At 36.8% G+C, this 23,081-nt stretch overlaps 1 protein-coding gene across 4 annotated transcripts in view; it reads right to left on the reverse strand.

The window, feature by feature from the left end:
* ST18 (ST18 C2H2C-type zinc finger transcription factor) overlaps positions 1-23,081 on the reverse strand; it is a 170,664-nt gene that overhangs the window by 75,711 nt on the left and 71,872 nt on the right. The gene's annotated exons all lie outside the window — the stretch shown is intronic.

Raw genomic sequence — 23,081 nt, forward strand, 5'->3', positions numbered from 1 at the left:
ATATTAAAATTTAAAGTTTGGCAGGCTGAGAATGTTCTCAGTTGAAGCCAAATTAAGGAAATCCTTGACATTTCTCCATGCTCAGTTTTTATTCCTTTCTGTGGGGGACTTTATGCTAAATCAACAGTGACAGCGAGGGAAGTAGAGCTGCAGAAGTTTACATCTGAGTGTACAATACTGAGATCCTTGTTTTCAGAAATATCCTCCTAACACCTAAAGTTCTAGATACCTGCAACCTGGAAGAATCTGACAATGAGCAGCTACTCAGGGCAAGTTTTATTTAGAGGTTGTTCCTAGCAGTAGTGACCAAAACATTAAAATTTTGTTATCAGTTGCAACTTCGGAGGTCTGTTTCACATATCATCCAGTGTATTTTTTAAAATAGATCTATTCATTGAAGATATTCCAATTAGGACAAAGTTTGCAAATAAAATTTCAGAACTTTAACTGTTCTCTTAATGATATCTGGTGATGTCATTTTCAACAAAATTCTGAATGTTACTTTTCTGAACTTGCAAAGGCTCATTCTAAACAGGGAAGCTGGAGTTTCTTGAGTGACTAATTTCTGCTTGTGTTCCAATAGATAGGATGCTTGTTTTATCCCATCAAGTACTTTTAATTATAATCAGTACACTTTCATCAAATAATGAAACAGGCAACAGATGTAAGATGATTAAGATGGGAGAAAACCCAGAGCAAACCATCCCAATACCAACAGGATTTTTAAAGCTTTTTTTTAAACTGCATTTTACTAGAAAGAGATGATGTTTATCTTCAAAGCCCTATTTTCCTGCTATTCTGTTTCAACATTCGTAATAAAAAACCAAAACCACAAAAGAAGTCTCAAAGACTTCTACCTTCCTCTTCCTCTTTGTTTAAAACACACTAACCTAAAACAAAAGACCTCTGAGAATAACTACAATGGTGAGAAAAGCTTTCTAAAGACTTAAACTTAACAGATTTTTGTCTAAAAATTCTAGCAACTTAAGTATTTATTAACAATATATTTTTTCCTTTCTTTTCTCAAAGATTGCCACTAAAGAACTAAATCACATAAGGGAGTAGCTGCAAACCCTTTGAGTTCCCTGATGTCAAACTCATTAGCATCCGAATAACCACACAGCAGCACATCATCTGCACAATTGCAATTTTTTACTACTTTTAATAGCGCTTCTCAAAGGGCTCATTTTCAACTTTCTTCAGTGGTTAGTTGGTTCTCTGGGGACAAGGAGCTTCCTGACGCTCACAGCTTCCACTCAACAACCAGGCCGTTTGCTGTCAGCAGCATCAGCCCTCTGCCCTAACCCCATCTGCTGTCTCTCTCATCCTAAGGGACTGAGAGTTAAGAAAGCACAGCTGAGATCCACTTGGAAAAGTGCACAAAGGACAAGGAAAAACACACTAAACTTTCCACATTTAGCCTTACATAATAAGCTAGTGTATTGAAAGTCCTCCTTATAAGAAAAGGAGTTTGGACTGAGATGAGTCTGGGGAGCAGGTTTTAAAATTGTACTGAAGAAATAAAGGCAATTCTGGCAAAACACAAAAACCTGCACCCTCTGCTGTGTTTAAACACAGCAGAAGCTGCTAGTGGTTAGTAAGTTTAAATGTGCTGGGTTTGATTCTTTTCACATTACAGGGTGCTGGCTGCCATTCAGCTGATTCGTGGGTGAGTACCCACATTTGAAGATTGGGTGTCTCATAAAAACTCTAGTACAATGCCATGCATCTGTCATGCTACAAACAGGGTCTGCAGGATTATGCGGTGTCACGGGATGTGACATGCCCTTAATGTAACATAAACTGTGTGTCACCCCTGTCCTCACTCCAAGAAGTAAGTTATATTTCAGATATAAGCATTGGGTCCTGATAGTTGAGGTAGCAAAAAAAGGCTTGGTGCTGATTTTGCGGGAATATCAAGGCCTTATACTGAATCTGCTTAGGAAGTTTTATGAGTTATGAAATTGATCATGGGCCAAATTGTGAGGCATTGCAAGTACAAAAATCTACAATACCAACTGGAGAAAATAAGATCTCAGACACAAGAGCCTACAAAGTACATCTAACCAGGTTGTTGGTGGCTTTGATGATAAGACCATTGTTGATAGAAATGAGGCAGAGCTAACTTATTTATTTGTCAATCAAGGCTCCTTGGGAGGGTTAGTCCCCTAGGGTCCACATGTATCTTCATTTGGCCCAATCTATTCCTAGTTGCATTAACTTATTTCTCTTTTTTAATCAAGAATTCAAAACAATTTACAGGCAGTAAATTATGCTTACACTTCAACTGTGTCTGAACAGTATTTTTTATTCTAGAAGGTGAAGGCTACTTGGATATAAAGAAAGCTTCCATCCTTTTCAACCACCATCTCAATTCAACTAGAATAATAAACTTTATAAACCCACAAAGATGGAATATATGAGTTGCTTGATTTGTCAGTGTAATTGTTCAGTGAAGTCACCTGGAGCCTTTGCAATTCATTCCTTGGTTTATAGCCATTTCCAATGCTACATGATTTTGTACTGACTCTGAAGTGCCATCCTACTGAGATCCATGAGTCATACCAGGATACTGATGTCAATGACAGTTTAGGTCCTGATCCTCTACATCAGATGTTAGTGACAAATCCCTTCAAACAGCTATTTTGATTGACCCATCGTCTGTGGGTAAAAGTCCACTCATTCAGGTCAGATTACCAGAGCTCCTAGGGATTTTAAAATGAGAAAAGACATATTGTACAACCAAAAAATTATCTCATCAGAAGTCCCAAGTTGTTTTCTCTATCAGAATTTCAATACTCAAAACTGCACTATATTTGTGAAAGATCCCAAAAGCTTTTTAAAGCATAATACATTCCATTTCCAACAGGTTAATTTGATTTTCTCTCATTTACCACATCTCTGGCTGATATTCTGCAAATGTGGGAATGAATCATGGCTTCAGTTTGTGATTTGTTAACTCAGAATAAAAGTAACATCTAAGAAACAAAATCCAATGTGCTCACCATTATGATCCTTGAACACTTCTTGTGGTTCTACAGTGACAGTGAATTCTCTTTCCCAAAACAAAATAATGCAGTGTATTTAGTATTTGAGAAAATAACATGTGAAAGAAAGATACCACTGCAAATAAATAAAGATAACTGTGGACTTCAGTAAGATCTTTATCCTGCACAGTCTGAAGTCTGTGACTGTACGCATTAAGTTCTGCACAAGCCTCAGGGAGATCCTGAAGTACATGTAAAATGTTCAGCTCATGAGTAACTGAATTTCAACACCTACACACTCCCTGCAAGAAATATCCTTCTACTTGGAAGGATTTTCTTTTTTTGTGTATGATCTGAGTTTCAGAAAGGAGTTTCCTTGGGGCAGAGTACTCGTCTTTGCCCTTGTTTCATTTAGTACAAAGTACACAGGAAGCAGGATTATTGCTGTTTCAACAATTGCATTTTCTTTCTCAACTTTAATGCTAAACTTTTTCTTATTTTGTTCTACCCTGAGATGAACAGAAGGTCACGTTAGCAGTGTGAGACAGGCTGGTAACCCAGGCAGTTGCCCTTCTAGTACCTCTAAAAACTTCACTTCCACTTATCCTCTCTTTTAAACAGGGCAGCAACTCCAAAGCCAAGATCATATTTCACCAAGCAGAGGAGTTCAAGTTTCACCTGATTTAAGCAACAAACTATCCCTCAAAGATGCCGGAGGCTTTGCTGTAATTAACATAACTGCATTTAGATGCTATTCATGACCGATAATTCCAACACCTTGTGAAAAAAAAAAAAGGTTGCAAGCTGTAAACATTATAAACATATTCAAATAAGCTTAACGCAATCTGCCATGCTTATTTCTGCCTAGATCATGGACCAGCGAAATGGTTAATGCAAATGGATTTATAATTTGCTTTGGGGGGCCAGTTTCTTCTCCTTATTTATTAGCCCAGCTGATGGGGCAGATTTGATGAGGCACTTCTGGAATAATTGAGTCATCACACAAAGAAGGCTGCTAGCATTCAGAGTGGTTTTATCAGCAGCAAGCAGGCCTGATTACTGACAATTACACTCTGATCCGGTGATGGAAGAGAAAGAGCCAACGAGTGGGAAATGTCCGTGTTTCTATCCAGGAATAATTTCTACATTCATTTTACATGCTAAGTGTTTCCTATCTCTGCATAATAAACTGTAAACAGGAATAGATGGCACAATGTCCCTTAATATTTCCTGGTAATGAAGACACAAATGTACAGTGAGTGCTGATAAATATAGATGAAACATAAGCTATTCTCTGAGTCGGTATTGTTACCTTTAGAATAAATGCATTTTGGTGGTAAAAGCATAATCATAGCTAATGCAAAAAAATGACAGAAGATTGAAGCTGTCCTTGTAACTACACAGAAACTTTGTAAAAGTCCTGTTAATCACGACTGCTCTAGAGGCTCATAAGCTGAAGGTGATATACTGGAAAGAACATCATTTTGTTTCTCAATAGTCAACTATGTAGGAACTCTTTTGCTTCGACACAGTAAAGGAGAGCAACAGCAGTGACCTCCATTAACACTTCAGGGATAGAGCACATCTCAGTGCTAAACTGAAAAACAATGGAGCTGGTCCTAGAAGACATCTTCACCATGATAAATTCTCATTTCCCTCTCATCAGCTTTAAGACAGTGTTCATAATGAATAATAGAGCTAGACCATAGATTTCATGTGTTGTGTTAAGCAATACATTATTGCCTTTAGAACATTATTTTTATAGCAATTTAGATGCTGTAAAATGATCGTTATCAACAAAATTCTGCAAGCAGAACTTTGAAAAACTGTTTCTTCGGGAGAAAAATAAATGGAGGAAAACATGAAAACAGACATAGTGGAGAGTTGAAAAGTAATTTTGTGTTTGTTGATGGGCAATTATAGATTTCAACCAGAAAAAGTTAATATCCTAGTCTAGGGAGAGTTTTCCTTTCTAAGAGTTGATCAGGCATGAAACACAGAATAATAAACTTTTGCATGCTTGTTTATTCCTTTTCCTCTTCTTAAACTAATTTATAGCTTCAAAAGAACTAAAAGTTATTCTCTGCTCGCCGACAGTAACTATGGCAACTATGTTTCATTAAAGTAGCCACTTAACTTCAAGGCTTGTGTTACAATGATATGCATTATTTTGAGTAAAACCACTCCATAACAACCTTATGATTTCAGAGTAATTTTAAAAGAAAGTTCAAAGAGTATGCGTCGTTGACTCTGGAACACAGGGTTTGTTTTCTTCTAAAACATGTTTACTCTTTTCCAGCCAGGATGACTTGCCCTGTGGAGTCATCTCTGTAGTGAGGCGCTGCGTGGGGGGACGCTGCCGCCTCCAGCAAGAGATGGCCACGCTCTGCTCATGGAAGAGCTGCCCAGTAGGTGCAGGATTGAGGCCAGCAGGAGATGCCTGAGCACACAGATCAGCAGGACCAAGATCAGCGAAACTGTGTGGGTTTAATTATTCTGTTACTGCCCTCTTCCGTGGCAGGAAGATCCTGGTCCGGTTCTGATGTTTGCTGCACTGTTTGCCTGCTGTTTAGCTGCCACTGCTACAGTCTTTCTATAGGACCTGATTCTTCCAGCTAGTTAGGAATTGATGGGTTTCAAGGGCAGTCTTTCTATTGTACCTGATTTTTCCAGTTAGTTAGGAATTGATGGGTTAGGAATTGATAGGTTTTATAGGGTGCTGTTATGGTTGCACAGGATCTCTGTAGAAGTTCTGAAGCTGGTTAGGTTCAGAAAAGGTGGTCACTTCTCAAACACAGGCATCATCTAAGTTCCTCAATTCATTCCCTGTGATTTTTGACTGTTCCAGCCATATATTTTTATTGTAATAGTCGGATTTAGGACATCATAATTGTGGACAAAACCGTTGCTAAATAGCTGACTTGACATTTTCTGACAAGGAATCAAAAGGAACAGTAAACCTAAAAATGCAATCTACTTTTACTAAAAAATATAAAACTACCACTCTGCTATCCTGTGCACTCATCTTGCCCTTTCTGAGCAAGTTCTCCTCATTAAGCATGACAAGCATGTCCCAGGAAAGGGAAAGTCACACAAAGGGAAGAAGTGTGCCTTCCCTCAACATGCAAATCACATATGTTCATTAACTTCAAGAGTGCCATGTGAAGTACAGTCTGCCACCATTTAAAAGACTTGTAATGACCCTAACTGCTAAAGATAATGGGGGCTTTCTTACACTATTGCATTGCCCTGACGATCTTAGGAACACGTTGAAGAGCACAGGGAAAAAACGTCCAAGAATAAAAATACCACCTTGCAAATCAAAGTAAAAATTGACTAATACTTGTCAGATACAAAAATGTGCGCGTCAAATGTTCCTTGGGACAGACTTCTTATGCAAAAAGTTTTGCTCATCATATGTTTGCATCAGGTAAATCAAGCAAGGAAAAGCATTTTCAGTTTATTCAAACATGATAAGAGGTCTGTGTCACCAGGAGTGGTGGTTCAAATTCTCTTTTCAGAGCCTTTTATGATTCTAAAGTGAGACAAAGATTATTTCCTAAAATGACACCTGTCTTCTGTGGTAGGCATAAATAGAAAGCACCATGATTGAGCAAATAACTGAGAAAGGGATTCTAGAATTCTCTTCCTGCCTCTGCCACTGATCTGTTCTGTGCCCCTCAGCAAGTCTTTTCACCTGTCAGCTAAATGAGGATAACAACATAGAGTGCTGTAAAGTGCTTTTGTGCATTTCTAAACACACTTTAATGTAGCAAATATTATTTTCATCATCATGGATTCATCAGTTCACCAGTAGCTCATTTAACTTCCTCTGAAACTCAACTTGAAATGTTTCCTCTTTCACTACAGGCTTTTTTACAAAAAACAAAGCAAACAAAAAAACAAACAAACAAAAAACCAAACCAAACCAAACCAACAAAAAACAAAACCAAAAAAAAAAAAACCCCAAAAAACCCCAAAAAACCCAAAAAACCCCAAAAACCCTCCAATAAAACAAAAAACCAAAAAACCCCCAAAACAAACAAACAAGCAAAAAGAAATATAAAAGGACAACAGTGAGAAGGATGGCTACTAAAAAAACATATGGTGAACAGCAAAATAATTTAAAACACATTTCCTTTCTCTTCTCTCCAAATATCTTAGGCAATCTGGCCATAACTGTAATCTTTACACATCAGACCCTTATCATAAAAATCTGTTTGTTTTCCTGTATAGAGAAACATTCTCAGAGAAAATATCTTTAATATTTTCCTTTGAGTATTTTTGCTGTCAGTGCTGAAAATGTCAATAAGGTGTGTGTGTATATGCATATTTATTTATGAGTGAAAATGAATATATATGTGTGTGTGAGTATAAATATATATATTTCTGGGTATTTAAATTTATTTACATGTTTTTGGCAACATTAAATTCAAATATTGCACACAACAAGAGCTGTGTTTAATTTAAAAGAATTTGAAAGAGGAAAGTTTGTTTCAATGTGAACCTCAGATGTGTGGTAAAAAAGTTACTTGTGGTGCCACTAAACAGTATTAATGACTCTAGAAGAATATATCAGTACTACTTGTAGTACCAATATGTATCAGTACTAATTGTAGTACTATTTTATATTGGAAAAATAATAATAATAATTCTATTGTAACAAACTGGACTACGGCAAGATGAAAAAATCATCCTGTGGAGAGATGTCTTACAAACTTTGTCACTTAAAGCCCAGATTCCCTAGTGTAAGCCTGGCTGCACTGAAAAGAACCAGGACACTCTGGTGGACCTCAATAGTAGAAGCTGCCTGCATGTGAAAGCACTCACACACACTCAGTGTCAATCACACAGGTTTGCAAACACACTCCTGGTCAGGTCTGACAAAGTGAGGTGATCAAAACTATTTTGCATGTGACAGCTGTAAATAATAAACAGCAGTTTGGAAATTACAAGAGCACGCTAAATGAAATTTTGTTATTTTAGGTGATAATTATTTCATTCTTGATAAGTAGGCCTTAATCAGGTGTCTGTGTGTAATAGTCTGGTTTGTTGTTTGGGGTCTGGTTAAATCATGGGCTCTGTGTCTTGAGTTGGTGCCTCAAACAGCAAATTATGTGCAGGAGAAGGGATGGGCTGAGGAGTGTTTTTTGTGCTCAGGGCATAATCCTTTTCTTCTCTTTTTATTTTCATATGCTGTGCTTACCTATTCAGGAGACAGATTTTTGCTTTCTTTTGAAGCGGTCTGATCATTTCGCATCAGAACTGTGTCCTGACACAAGAAGTTGTATCTGTGACTTTTAAATAACTAGCCTCACTAAAGACTCCATTATGGCAACCAACAGCCTTAAATCATTTTGACAGTGCATTCTCTGCACTGCCCATGTACTTGGAGGCTGTCCTCAAAACATTGAAAGCTGGGACAGTATTCATGGTTAAGAAAAGTCCAGAGGCAGCCAAACAGGTGGGCACTTCTTTCAGAAAAGGCCTTTTTAGATAGAAGACCTTTTGTACGCTGGTTCTATCCTAGGCCCCTTTCAGGGGCTACACCTGAGAGAGAAAGTGAATTATCAATGACATTTTTTTAAAGAATCAGTGGTTTAACACTAATTTCTAATCAGATCCTACAGAAAGGAACAGCTCGCATGGCAGCTGTACTTTTCCCAGGGTTAATTACCTTTCACTGCTCTCTACTAATGAGTCAGCTGTTCCTGTCATCACACAACTACACTGTGTTCATCTGTAGCTCTAGCTGTGGACAAACACAGTAGCTAGAGCCCTGTTTACATATTGGCGAGGTTTGTTGTGCAAAGAATTTGCAAAGCAATTTAAAAAAAAGAAATACTTAAAACTCCTTCCAATCCCATTTTTTTTCATGGAAACAACATTGCTTTTTGGGCAAACACCACGTTCTCCACATTACTAAATGCATCAGCAGGAGTAGGAATCAAAGGATATAAAAGCTAATGAAAGGGGTTTTTTTTTGCAATATTGCATAACAGTTTGTATCAGGAAGATTAGATCCTTGTAGCCATCTAGCTTATCTTACCTGATTGTTGAGTGAGGAAGTTTATTTATAGCTTGCTGATCTAGGAACTAGAAAACTTCTTTGTAAAATATTGGTTTGAGTAGTATAAGTGATAATAGCACAAGAATTAATGCAGTTAGGGAAAGAGTATGTATTATTTTATGTGGCAAATTTAAATGAGACAATGATTTAAGACTTTCAGTGAACTGTTTATGTTTTGTATATAATTCCAACAGGTAATTCAGTAGCAAGTAAATAGAACACATAATTTCCAGCTAAGTTGAAGAGGATGTATTTTTTATCATCATATAAGATCAAGAGTAGATCTCACTGCTGGTTATTTCAGCTTTCTTGTGGGAGGCTACAAAGACTATGGCCAAAGACAGGCATAGTGACAGCTCTTCCAAAATTCACGTCCTGTTTGTGTCAACCTTCAGAAAATGTTTTTCATATAACTGAGGGCAGGACTCTAAACTGGTGCTGTCTTTATAAAATGATTTTATGCTGGAAATATCTGTGTGGAGGTTACCCTGATCTGGGGAGATTTCCTCAGTGTAAGATCAGCAGATGTGAGCAGAGAAAGCAAATTTTCACCAGACACCAAAGGGACAACATACACACACATGTCATGTGAGTACATGCCATGTGAGAGTGAGCTCAGCTACCTGCAGTTTCATCTGCAACAGGCCTGTTCATGAAGTTATTATTTGAGGCTGACTTCCTTGCTAGCTGTCACATGAGATAATGGAAATCGACAAATTTGTGGCAGGAACATAGAAATCTTAATATGAAGATGGAAGAAGAAATTTATGCTTACAGCTCCAGATAAACCTTGCAGGACTGACAGCTCAAAATATGATAAATTTCCTTTTGAGAACACAAAAGCAAAGCACCATGGCATTCCAAGGGATCACTTCAGTGGTCATCTAGGAAATGGGTAGTGCACTTAGAGCATTATTGTAGGAAACCACTTCTTTCTGTCAGGCATCCTAGGTTGTGCAAGTTGTATTGACAGCTCAAACAACTCTGAGCAGGGAGAAAATGTGAGCTGTGTGGTTATGCTTTTTTAAAAGGCAGATATTTATTTATTGCACCATTAGAAGCAATTCTCCTGCTTGATTTTGGATTAAGTGAAAGTGAATTTCCTGAAGGTACATTAATTGGGTTTAATGATTCACAGAAACCCCTGATCACTCAGGTCAGACCAGGGAAAACTGTTATGTAATGCTTTTTTTGTCTCAGATTCTTCCTCTGACCATATTCCTTGTTCCAACACACTGTATCTCACTCACTGTTCATGAAACAAAAAAATAAATTCCTAGGGATAGCATGACTATTCTCCATACTATTGTCCATACAGTCAAAGTCTTCTCATGTTACTGGCTTTTCTTAGGTTTCCTGAGTTCTCAAGAACTTTATATCTCCTTCATCCATGGGCAGGAGATAGGGAAAAAAATCCTTTCCACTTGGTGAATAAAAAAGCTTCACCTTTGGAATGAGTTTCACCTTTCCTGAGATCTGGTCTGCTTAGCTTGGATTCTGTCAGTACCCAGGCTCAATATCTCCCTGCTAGAAGCTGGCTTGATGCTGTACACTGAAGGAACTGGGATGCTAGAAGGCAGCTTCCCTAAAGAGTCTGTTGAGCTGATGATATTCCTATTGTGGGGATCTCTGCAGGAAATTCAGGAAGAAGGGAAAAAAATTATACCAAAAGCCATGGTATCTTCCCTACAGTTTCTTTTCACAAACTTTACTTTTTTACTCCTAAAGTATCATGTAAATGTAGAAGACAGGGATCATCATGCACCTAACAAATGGACACCAAGCCCCAAATAAACAGGGAAGTAAGCCTTGTGACCTGGAGGGTGTCTGCAATGCTGACCTTGCTGTTTGTAGGTTGGCAATCATTGATTGAAAGCAGCTTGCACTTCCTCAATATCCCAGTACTATTTCCCATGATCACAATAGAGTAGCATGTAAGTCACATTAATAACAATAAAAATAACTGGTCTTGCTAATGTTGTTGCTATAAATAACCCTGGGCCCAAAGCATTCAGGGCTAAAGCTGTTTATTCTCTCATGCTCTTCAGAATGACTTAGGGATATGTAAGAAGACAATTTCTGATGATAGACACTAAATTTTTGATTTTTGGGAAGAAAAGTCTGAGAATGTTATGTTTAAGTTTTCAGAAGAAATGTTATAACATGAAGGTTTATGTTTATTGAACTGCTGCCAATTTATACCACAATAAATGCCCACAATCTTGTGCATGATTTTCATTGACTTTGAGTCTGAGGAGGTGCTACTGGAGGTGCAGAGTCACTCACCCTTTGTAAAATTCATCATTTCAAAATAAGATCAAGCTGAGCATTATCTTCCAGCAGAATTTACTCCTGTGCCTATCCTACCCTTGGGGAAAGAGTCTGAAAAGGCAAAACAGCATCAGAGATTTAGATACTGCTCCCTGCTTCCAAGACCCACCTGTCCCTTGTGGGGCATGGATTAGGGAAGTGCATGGCCAAATACATGCACTTCCCATGGGGACCATCCACTACATAAAGGTTAGCACTGATCTGGGGAGTTGCATGTGACTTTGAAGCCTGAAGGAATCTTGAACTGCTCACTTGGAGAATTTAACAACTTTGCCTTGATCTGAAGGAACTTTGAGAAGCTGTCCCTCGGAATTTAAAAGATGATTTTTTTAAAAATCACACGCCTACGTGTTAAAATCGTGGGATGATAAATAATTCTGTAAAAATTCTAAACTTGTGTCATCAAATCTCTTGAAAAATGAGAGAAAATAGTTGAAATCTATGCAAAGTATGCACAGCATCTGAAATTTTAATCTGAAGGCTTGTTTATAGTTTTTATGAAAGCATGGGGAATACTGAATCCTTATAATCACCCACTGAAACAGTGCAAAACCATAATCAAATCAATCTTTCTATTACTTTGAAGCTCAGGAAACAGAGTCTTGAAAGCCTGAGGAGACAGAGAAACCACCCCTAAAAGTATCTCTGGATGCTAAGTGGTGACTAACAGGAAAAAGAAAATGTCTGAAAATGCTCCTATCAGCAGTGTTTAAAAAATACAACAGATTCAAAGTATTTTTGAATTAATGGATATTGATAAATCTTCACAGTTTGATTCTCTTTATTTTTTAAGTAGTTTTGAGAAAATAAACTTTTTTAAAAAGGAACTATAATGGCTTCATAGAAGAAAACAAGGAACTGAAACCTTCCCTTTTGTAAAAATTACATTTCAGAAGCAAAATTTAGTCCTCTGAGCTGCACAGCAGTACTCACTTCTGTAATTCTGCTCTCCTGCAATAGCTAAGTAGACAAAGATTTTCATCAATGTCATGAGAGGAAAGGAGCAAGAGGAGACTTTTGATCTACCATGTATCATATTATCCATATCACTGTATTGTATGAATATTCGAGAAATATTTCTGTGTAGAGACAATTCAAGAAGAAATCCAGTCCAATTTGTAGGCTGGATGGGAAAGACAGGATTCATCTTCATAACTTTACGTGCCTGAAAGGCAAACATGTATTTCTGAGGCAGTAACTGCTGGATGCCCATGGTCTCTGGGTAGCCTGTAGGCAACCTGCAGGCATCTCTGAGCCGTTGTAGACGTGTGATGCATCTTACTCATTTCATACCCTTCAGGGTGAGATGAATTGCACACAAGAAATGTCTCTTTCCTCTGACTCTAAAGGGAATCTGGATGACTGGCTCAGGTCTAGCCACTTCCACTGTGCACGCTGACATTTCACCAAATGGTGATTCCTAACCAAGGAACCTATGGCCATCACTGAACAGCATCTTAAAGCTGCAATAGCACGTATGCCATGTGAGCTGGGTTGTGAAGTAGGGCTGGGAAGGCAAGAGAAATAGATGGGAAAGCATCCTCCAGGAAGGAAGGCAGTGCCAGTCCTTGTAGGAAAGAACTGGCAAACAACATGAAGCTGATGAGCAGATAAAAGGGAGCACTGGTAGATGGTGAAACTTAGGGAAAAGGAGAGTTAGCCATAGCTTTGGTGTGAGCAGTGTGGTGTCAGAGACACAGGAGAACCCAGTGCCAAGAGGCAAAGGAGAAGGTCAGCATGATATGGTAAATATTTCTTACGTAGATATAGCAGAAAGAAGACAATCAAGCTCTAAGCAGAACAGAGAGAAACAGAACTAAGAGTTTGTATGGACTGAAACACCATCCTTTTAGTGTTTGCGTTGGACAATATTTTAGGAAGGAATTAAAGTAAATTCATCACATGGATTAATGTCTGATAAATGGAAAGGGTCTCATATGAATGAAAGTTGCTAATAGAACTTATCTATGTTTCTTTTACTATGAACTGCTGTACACCAGAGAAACCTGATCTTACCAGTGACAGTGGATTTGCATTTAATTCTTTTGTATTGCTTTGTTTTAGCCATACATGATTCCACCTGCCCTGGTTTATTTGGTGTCTTCAGTTCTGAGTCAAATTTTCAACCATGTAAGCAAATAAATTGAAACCCAAATTCTTTCTCACAATTTTTGCTGGCCTTTGGGAGTTAATAAGAACCTAAGAACCAGATTTTCAAAAATTAAAATGTCATTATCATTGCTTACCACAAACATGCCCTTTTTTTTAGCATGTAAGGTGAGTGTTTAGGTAAAGAATTATTAACACAATTCTTAGCTTGATTTGTGAGCGTCAAACAGATCTAAGTCATATGCATTCAGTGAAATGCAGTGTAAAAAACAAAATTAAGAAAAATTTTACATTACTATTATTATTATTATTATTATTATTATTATTATTATTATTATTATTATTATTATTATTATTATTATTATTATTATTTCATGTATTTACACCAAAGGAAAAACCCTTATTGGTGAAATTCATCATATCTAAACAAAAGTCTGGCAGCTTAAGTATATGAACGGGGGAAGGGAGACTTATTTCCTGAGTTTCAACAGATGTCATACTTAATTGGTTGTGAAATAAACCAGAGCTACTCTCGGCCTGTTTCCCTAGTTTCAGCTGTGAAGACACTTTTAAACATGTGCATTTCCCTCCTGCTTCTCATAATGAGGGTGTGGGGTGAGAATCAAACCTCCAAAAGGAGTAAAGCAGCGTGCATGTTGCATACAGGCCTTCAGATACACTAATTAAACAGAAGTGAGAGTTGCATCTTTTGTCCCTGCAAGATACACATCAATACAGAATGAGCCAAGAGAACTCTGTGAAGGGTTGCTGCCTTTGCCTTCTGCTAATATCAGGAAGTCACTGGACTATCCCATTCTGCAGATAGCTTTTCCATCTTCCTGTATTTTCCCTCAAAAACATTCTCCTAAATCACAGCATCGTCAATATACTGCAGCTAGTTTAAATGGGATATTTTTTTTTTATTTTTGACAGAGAAAGCACCTTAGAGGTTGGGGTTTTTTCCCCTTTTTGGTTGTTTTCTGCTAGAAGCAGCAGAGTAACACCACATTTACCACAATGGCATCTATAAAGATTTTTTTAAAAAGAAAGAACAGTCAAGCACAAAATAGTTTGGCTACTCATGGTGGTGGACCCAAAAAAAACTTCTCACAGACCAAAAGCCCAACCATTTGGAACTGAGGCTAACCACCAGTCAGTGGCATGCTAATATAAATAAAGTCATTTGTTTCTAAAGGGCTATGGCAAAGAATGTTAGCCATTCATGTTATGCCTTATTGGATGTAGCCCTCTAAATCAAAATGCTCTTTTGAGCTTCACAGGAAAAAGCTAAATACATGATAGGTGCCTCTCTGTGAAACTCAGTAAACAAATTAAAAAAAAAAATAATTGGAATAATGTTTGTTAAAACATTTCAAATGGAAATGCAATGAGAATTGTATAAAAAAGAAAAATTAAGGCCAAGGTTAAATACATTTAATTCACCTGTGGCAACCAAACTGAACAATATTTGTTCTTTTAGTTTAAACTTGGAACCCAGATCCCAGAGGTGCTAGGAGAGAGCTTTAATCCCTAGAAAAAAATTCAAATTCCCAAAGTGTGTGATGAAAACCAGTATAATCCTTCCTGAAGTGAGAAGCAAAATAGAAAATACTTTTTTTTTCCCTATTAAAACAAGAGCAGTCAATATGATCTTTATTCTTTTAATGTTTTACAGGTCTGACTTTCGGCAGATGACCTCTCTTGTTTGTCCCTACATGTTTTCCAAAATATAAAAGTGAAATAGAGTCCCAAGGGCACTGTACTTGAAAGGTTATGAGAGTTAGAGAATTTTAACCATGCCTGCCAAATCAGCAGATGGCTTGTGATTATAATTATATGCATCAATAAAACGAATAATCTTTACAAAATTTGAATTTCTACTAAAGTAAGGGATTTAGTAAGCAGATGCAACAGAATGCATTTTCTTTAACCCTTTTTGTAGACAGCACTGTTTATCACAAAAATAATGGCAAGGTTCTCCATAGATTAGCTTGGACATACACTTGAGCAATAAATATATGTTTCTTTTGACCAAGTGTCAATGCTATTTAGTGTGATTTATGTGCTCAGTTGCACTCTGTTCACTAAATGTTGAATGCTTATATATAGGATGATTCCCATCAGACACATACTTCAAAATGGTCTTTAATTTTATAAAATGTTAGAGATGCAATGAAAATGTCATATGCACTCATTCTCTCCATTTTTGTTGCAGTGCTCGTTCTTTCTGTTTAGGATTTGGTGACTTTCCATGCCTCTTACGGAATCTGAGTTAACCACATTATCAGTAAGGAAAATACTTTTTCCCTAAATGTGGGATATTTAAGAAAGATGTTTTGTGTGTGTGTGTGGTTTGGTTGGGTTTTCTTTTTCAATTAAATATTTTTTTCAATCAGAGAGAAGAAAACATTTTAATAAGAAAAAAAATCACTACTGTGGTTTTCTATGGCCGCCAACTTTACTTTCAAACTTAATTTTGTAACAAGATCATGTATGCTAGACTGTGTCAAACCTCTGCCTTAAGGAGGAGAAAATCACACAGTAGAAAAATTTAAACAAAACCCTCAGCCAAATTTATTTCTGGACTGCCCCATAAAAATTCTATTTGAAGACATGATATGCACATCCTTTAATTCTTCTAATATAGTAAGGAAGAAAAAATTTGAGAGCAATAAATACATTTTCAAAAAAGTCCCTAGTCCCTATTTGGCACACTGTAGTTGTCTACCTACAGTATTTTAAGATTTATTTGATTCAAATATTAAAATGAGAGCTTTAATTTCAGGAAGTTATATATGTTTGTCTTTTTAGCTCCCGATGTATCTCTGATGCGAAGAGCGCAAAACAATATTTTCACGCTCATTAAAAAGTGGTTTTTACTTCAGAAATGACAGTGCCATTACTCTGTACCATGTAAATCCTTCTTAACATAAGGATTATTGACCTGATAGTCCATAACAGTGCCTTTGGAGCCATTACTACTTTTCTGTGCCAATCCAGATGCTGTACATGTGCTTCAACTTGGGGGCAGGAGGGGCAGCGAAAGTGCCAAAATTTCTCTTGAGATTTAGGGAACTGACCTAGTGACTCTACCACTGGAAAAAGAAGACCACTATTTAGAAGAAATTGGGAACTCCGGTCCTCATTTGAACCAATGTTTTGGAAGAGTTCTAATGCATATTTTTAAATTTAAAACCCTACAGAGCAGAGTTCAGATACATGCCTTTAAATAAAAATCTAGCTCTTTTTCACCAATGTTCCTCAGTGAAGGGAAAAGCTCAAGTATGAAACCAAACCTGAAATATGTGGTAGCAAAAGTTATTTGAATCTCTTAAGCAAATCAATAAAACCCTCATCTTCAAAATGCAGCTTTCACACCTGCTTTACTGTATTAAAGTGAGCCATGGACCTCACCTCAGTGGAATCATTCACGTGTATGAATGTTTTTGTCAGTGTTCACCTACCCAAGAAGGCAAATCCTTTTCATTCAAAAGTAACTTTTGCTGTTGGGTTATCACCTTTTCTTGAATCGAAAATCTGTTCTTTAGAAAGGCAAGAGTGGCTAGTATCATCAAAAGTCTTCCATAAACATAAAAGAGAGCAACTCTCCTCTACTCCAAAGAAATTTGATGTAAGTACCAAAAAGAATTTAAGAGGAAAATTTTTTTTATTATTAATTAAACAACATCTGTAATCTTAAGTACTTCAAGATAATTAAAATCCAGAAACACTGACTTTGCTTATGTAGTTTTTAATAATCCACAACTATGCGCATAATAACAATAAAGTGACCCGAACCCAGGTATTTATGTACGCTTCCAAAATCAATCCATTCAGAAAAAGACTTTGGTCTAGATTCTCTCTATATATTTGTGGATACAGTAGAATATAAAGTTTATTCTGCATGTTATCTTCTGTATTTTATTTTGGAGCGACAGCATCAGGCCTTTATGAGGATTGTCAGTGACTTTGGAGATGCTTGTCAGTAATATCAGATATTTTGAGATTACTGTCTTGAAAAACTATAAACATGCAAAAAAACTGAATTAGAATTGTTCAAATCAACTGCATAGTACCATAAAGTTTTTCAGATCCACATGCGCAGCTCACACTCTGGAACTGCGTGCTAAGATAAAGGTAGAGGCCTTTGTAATGTCCAAAAAGTCGAGTGAAAAGTGGTTTCTAAAAATCTGGAGTGTTTTATAGTTTTATCAGGCAGATCAGATGAATGACATTAATAATCACAAATCAAGTTTTCTTTGTCTTTTTTCTTAGGTGTAGTAAAGAAATGACAAAGATGAGGGAAAAAAATGAAGCTGTGAAAAACTACTGAAACTTACTGAGGCTCAACCTGTCGGATTACAGAGTGCAACTGTCTGATTACAGCAGTATGATTTCTGTAACGCTGCTGCAAGTGCATTACCCCTATGAAGCCATTCTTTACTTTTAACAGTATAAATAGCTGAACTTATTAATAAGGTGAATGCTGAAACATGAAATACTCTTTACTCTTGTTGGTGTAGATATGTAAAAAGGATACATGACTGTGTCACAGGGATATGCTAATTTTTAAAAACTGTGGGGATGCACTTGAACATCAAATATCTTGGAATATTTTCTGTTAAAATAAACTGAAACAATATCAGTTAGCATATTTTGAAGCAAAACTGTTGCAAGACTGAAGCTTGCTAAATCTCTGTTGATCTAGGTTTGAATTATAGGACTTAGAAAGCTTGCTTTCTGATGCCTGAATTCTCATATTTGCTAAGGTAACACAGGGAAAGCATTGCAGAGATGTACACAACTTTTAAAAATATGGAAAGTAAAATGGGATACACAAATTTATTTCAGTTTGGTTACTTTCTCACTATATTTTCTAAGCTGGAATTACTGGGAAACACAAAAGCAGATACAACTGCAGATATACCTAATATATAGGTGAATATAGTTTTTTGCATATGTGAACTTTTTTAATAAGTATGCACGCATGTAATTGTATATATTCATATGCTCATTTCCCTTTACAAGGTATCATCAAATGTTTCTGTTATAATCTCACACCTTATCTTAGTGTCTGTAAGCTATGGTGATAATTCTATTGCCCATGCAGTAAAAAGGATGTTCCTGGGTAAGCGACATATCATAACGAACTGACTTCTGTGACCTGTGAAGAGTTTTAATTAAGTGAGCAGGTTATCCTGATATGTCTAAATACACGTATATTGACAAGCTTTTTTCCTAAATTATATAAGTCCCCCAAAGCAAAGCAAAGAAAAGCAAAACAATTAAAAAAAAAACCCAAAAACAATAAAACCAAAACAAGCAAAACAAAGAACTAAACCCCTAAAACCCAACAAAAGATCAATTGTAATGCAGACTGGTATCTAAACGCCGCTTCTTTAACTGTCTGTATTTGATAAATACTTCTTAAAACACATGGTTTGCAGTGGTTTTGTAGGGAAGAGAGAAGAAGCATTACTTAATGCACACAGGCATCTTGCAATAAGATCATGTTGTTTTGAAGCTAACATCCCCTGAGCCTCCAAAGTGCAAAGCAGACAGAAACATTTTAGTAATGCAAACAAGACTTTCCGGCAACTTCCTGTTGCCATTTTTCAGCAAAATAAAGGGTCCTGAGGTACTACACTGAAACACTACCAGAAAAGATTTTATCATTGGTTACACAGGCAGGCACCTGCTATTATAAGATATCAGCTGAATATTTTGCTGTTGTGCAAGGAAAATAAGTAATGACTGTGCAACTGTTAAACAGGAATCTTCAGCTCTAATTTCAGCTCGTGTAAAAAACAACATAGAGAAAGACATCATGTAAAAATCTTTTCTAAAAATTCCAAAATTATAGTAGCAACTTCATTTACATCTGCATACTTGTAAAAACTGTACCAGGGATTTAGGAGTGTAAGTAGATGTCTAGTGGATTGAAATTTGCATTCATATATATATATATGTAACACATCTTCAGCAGATTTTTACAGAGAAGTAAAAAGAAACTTTCTATCTGTAAAGTTCATCAGATGCAATGTACATCCCAGGCAATGATTACTGTGTGGCAGTTCCTCCAAGTAATATTTAATTCATTAGATTATAATTGAAATATCCAGTTCACAAAACATACTGTTTCACATTACTTTCGGAATCCCAGAAACTTTTGTAAACTGACAAATCAGACAGAAAGAAAAGGAAACAAACAAACAAGAAACAAACCCAACCATGATTCCAGAGACATTTTTTCTCCCCTTCATGAAGTGACAGGGGGGGGAAAAAAATCCCTTCATTATGACCTACTTGTCTAGAAACGGACTTTCAACCCCATGGTTAGGCTAAGATTTGCTCTACTTTCTCCCTAGGGCATAATTGTCAGACTGACTTACCGTGTGCCTTTTAGCCTTTGTTCTGCCTCTCACGCTGACATCAGGGAAGCAGTGATGTAGAATAAAGCAGGGGTGGGCTAGGTTAGTCCACTGTTTGTGTCGTTGTGTGGTGTGCAGGGACACTCTGTGATACTCTAGTGAGCTGCTAAGCTTTTTTTGTAGGCTTTGTGTCATTTACTTAACGACCAATCTCATTAGCTGCCAGGGTACAATGGGCTGATGCATTTTCTATGTACATACTCTACACAGTGACCCTCAAGGTTGCCGAAGGTCTATTTAATCAGTCAAAATGCTGAATATATTTGCAGTAAATCACAAAAAAAAAAAAAAAATACGGGACCACAGAGGTATCTCATGAGTGTTTACTCTTTCCTGGGAGTTATTTGCAGGTAATAAACTGATAGGAGTTGTAGGCAAAAGCAAGGGCAAAGAAGGGAAAAGGGCACTCACTAGGTTTGCATTGGTCACCTTTAATTTAGGGAACCTTGGGGGCCCTCCATATCGCTGTGTCTCTGCTTGTTAATTTCTCCATGCAGTTCATGCCTCAGTGTAATCATGTTATCACAATTAAACCCCTTTAAATAAGAAGAGCAGCACTAACAAAAACCCACAGCCTTTCGCACATTGGGGAGGGGATGTGTTTGTGTGTGTGTGTGATATTTATTTATTAACTTCCTTACTACAGGCAACCTCAGGGCTGGCATCTTTGCATTTCTAACCTCTCTTCAGTTACAAGGTAAAACCCTTTTAACTCTTATGAAAAATGAAATGCTGAAAAGCCCCATGAATCACGACAGCTGTCCATAAGTAACAGGGAGAGTTCTATTGTCCAACTTGTCCCTGGATAAAATGAATACTTTACAGCAGAGGCTGTTCAGCTTGGCTAAAGAGTATGGGGAGAAGGGGAGGAGGTCACTGGAGATTTCGCACACTAATTTAATCTGGGAAAAGGACAGGCACTGCATCTCACTTGAACAGACTGGCGGCAATCTGGGCTCCCACAGAACTATCTCCTTTTGCCTGTGCTCTATTTATTCCTTATCTCTGTTTACCAACCGCTAGGTCCCTTTCATTCACACCACGAGGCCGTTCTCCTACTATCAGTCAGCAGCTGACACTGTGGAAGAGCCTCAAAGGCAAAAAAAAAGGGATCAAAACTAAACCAAAGCTGTATAAACAAAGCAACAGTAGAAGTAAATGCATAAATCCTAATTCTTAACCCAACCCACAGGGTGCGAACAGAACCTTTATAGTAAATCCAACAAACCCACCACAGTGAGCTATGGGCTACAGAGGAAATGGGAAAAGCCAAATATCATTCATGAAATCACCATCTCAAGCCGAAACATTGAAAATAGGCATTGGAAGATATTTAGCTGGTTTCAGGATAACAGGTTCATCAGTTCTCTGTATTCCTCAGCATGTAATGAGGCACAGGTTCACCTGTGTGCCTGGTATAAGAGATTTTTCCACTTGACCATCTTACTGTTCGAAAGCCTTAGCTAACTTGGCACTCATTGCTTGAGATTTAGATTAAATTAGAGGCAACCACTTTAAAAAATCTTTATCTGGAGATTGTGGTAATTTGGAAAACTTTATAACAAGAACTTGAATGTCAATTTATTATTTAAGCATTTGTCCAATTAATTTTACCTTTAAAATGCTGAATTTTTAAATATCACCCTTTCTCACTTGTTAACTTAAATTTTTCACTCATACTCTATATTTGTAGCACTTAATATGAAACTCAGACGGGTGAAGACAAGAAAAAAAAGATTAGGCTTGTGACTTTAATAGAAAACTTGTGACTCTAATAAAAAAGTAAAGTAATAAACTCTGCATTTGATGTTCTGGGTTTGGACTATTACAGTGATTTAACTACGCATAAGTCTATTTTCCAATTTCAGTGGTCCCTTATTTTGGATTCTTAAATTGACTTAATAAGAGACAGTCTGCAAATATTCATAGAAAGACACCAATATTATTTCACTGAAACAACCTAACTTTTAAAACATACAAAATCTGTAACTGTCCAAGTAGGGATATTCCTTCTGGAAGACGAGAGAGTTGAGAACTATTCTCAACTTTTTAAGACATAAAAATACCCATTAACTGTTAACAGTCAATATACTGTTAACTGACTGATCAAGATAATTATAACAATTACAAAGAAAATCTTTCTCACTATCAAAGATGATCAACTGGACCTAATTTCAGTTTTGATTTTCACCTACGTGCATTATGAGCAATGAACTCTTTACTATTTGGATCCTTTTTTCCAAATGAATTAATGAATTAAATTTATCCTTTCACCAGCTGCTAGGCAGCAGATGGAACCATTTCTGAAGCCTTGTTGAATTCAATCCATAAAACTCATTTCCTAGGATTAGCAGTCCAAAGTTTCTTTTAATGTTTATATACCGCTTGGGATTTTGAATTTCATGATGTTAAACTTTCAATTTAACTATTTTTTTTCATTTCATATCAAACAAATATGATCGTTTGGATTTCTATAGCTTTATAACCACACATTTCAGGTCACATAAGGACAAGAATTCATTTCAAAAGCAATCAAGTAATGCAAGATTGGGATCTGCATTTTTTTTTCCTTTGTTTTGTTTACATTACAGCACTACCATAGAAACCATTTGTGTTGTACTCATAGATTAATTTAGACTGGTAAAGTTTATTGTCTGTAACTTTGACAAAAAACTTTGCATAAAAAATTAATCTTACTAAGCAATTTTTGAAAGTTACTGTGATGTGAGGGTGTATTTGCTATTCACAGAAACATGACGTGCTCCTGAGTTAAGTTTTTCATGTGCATCGTTTTTATAGTTGACTTCATTGTACGGTGGGTGTTTTTTTTCTATTTCTGAGTGGGAAAATAAAGAGTAACAAATGGTGGCAATTTTGTAAACACTTCAGTAAAGATGTTTTTCGATGCAGTAGCAGGAAATACTAGTCAGCTGCAGTACCCTGGACAGCTCCTCTTCTTTCGTTTTCAGTTTTCTCACTTCTGCTAAACACCTCTGTCACGAGAATCAGAGATCAGGGGGCTTGAACTGCAATTTCGTTCACAAAGATCCCTATTCATAGATCTCTGAAAAAATTTAAGTTATAATTTAGCCAAAATTTCTATTAGAAACCTACAAGAGAAAAAGCAAAACAACAAGGCACCCTCTCCCGCTC

Source organism: Melospiza melodia, chromosome 1 (assembly GCF_035770615.1).
Source record: "Melospiza melodia melodia isolate bMelMel2 chromosome 1, bMelMel2.pri, whole genome shotgun sequence".
Classification (NCBI taxonomy): domain Eukaryota; kingdom Metazoa; phylum Chordata; class Aves; order Passeriformes; family Passerellidae; genus Melospiza; species Melospiza melodia.